This window comes from Myotis brandtii, unplaced genomic scaffold, assembly GCF_000412655.1.
Source record: "Myotis brandtii unplaced genomic scaffold, ASM41265v1 scaffold79, whole genome shotgun sequence".
Taxonomy (NCBI): Eukaryota; Metazoa; Chordata; class Mammalia; order Chiroptera; family Vespertilionidae; genus Myotis; species Myotis brandtii.
In genome coordinates, this window is record NW_005371173.1 from 7,229,310 (window position 1) to 7,230,763 (window position 1,454).

Consider the following 1,454-nt stretch of genomic DNA (forward strand, 5'->3'; position numbering starts at 1 on the left):
ATGTCCTCACCCCCCTGGTGTCTGTGTCCATTGGTTAGGCTTATATGCATGCATACAAGTCCTTTGGTTGATCTCTCCCCCTTACCTCCACCCTCCCCTACCTTCCCTCTGAGGTTTGACTGTCTGATCGATGCTTCTCTGTCTCTGGATCAGAAAAGCTGAAATTCATACCCATGGAGATCTGAACAATCTCCAAGGGCCAGTGGCAAAACAAAGCTTTATATTGAAGTGGTTAAGAGGAAGGACTTAGGAAACAGAATGCCTGGGTTCAAACCCTACTTTTGTTACTTATCAGCCTGTGTGACATTTGTGAAACTTAACCTCTCTGTGCTACAGGATGCTCATCTGTACAAAGGAAATACTAATAGTACCTACATCTGTATAATGGGATCATAATAGGACCTTTTTAAGATAATTGCTAACCTTTAAAAGAGTGAAAAATAAAAGTATCTGCCTCATAGGGTTGCTGTGAAGAGTAAAAGAGTTTATATATAAAAAGCAGTTAGGCTGTAGCTGGTTTGGCTCAATGGATGGAGTGTCGGCCTGTGGACTGAAGAGTCCCAAGTTCGATTCTGGTCAAGGGCACATGCCTGGGTTGCGGGCTTGATTTGTATAATGGGATCATAATAGGACCTTTTTTAGATAATTGCTAACCTTTAAAACAGTGAAAAATATTCCTAGAAGTGGGATCACAGGGTCAAATGGGAGTTCCATTTCCAGCTTTTTGAGGAAACTCCATACTGTCTTCCATAGTGGCTGCACCAGTCTGCATTCCCACCAGCAGTGCACAAGTGTTCCTTTTTCTCCACATCCTCCACCAAGTAAATAGTCACTCTGATTGCTATTATTATCCAAGAAAAAAAAATGAGATTGGCATGGGAGCAGTTCAGACATACGCAAGGCAAGCCTGGGGGAACCAGGCCACTGATATGGGAACAGAGGAGACTTTGCACTCACCGTTATGGACTGTTGAGTGCTTGGCATGTGCCTGGGTCATGCTGTCAGAAAGTGCCATCAGCAAGGTGGACAGAATGAGTTTGTTTGCTGTTCTAAACGTCCAAAGCATAACTCCTGGGGAGATTTGGCCTACAATTGACTCAATGCTGAACCAGATGACTTAAGGTGAGCAGGACTGAATGCCTTTGGTTGAGTCTGTCTTAATATAAAGACCTATTTGTTTGCTCCAATAATAAAGTTTTCATTTAAACTGAACCCTCTGAACTCCCACAGACCAAAGTCATCTGTGTGCTACGGTTATATTCAGCAATCAATAGTTCAGTTATGCCACTGCCTTCCATGGCAAAACTTTGTAGCACAAACTATAAATCATCAACATCTCTAAGCTTCTTTACTGGCTATCTGTCTCATAAGTGTTGATATCACACACACACACACACACACACACACACACACACACACACAAAGAATAATAATGTCAAAAATATCAGCTATTT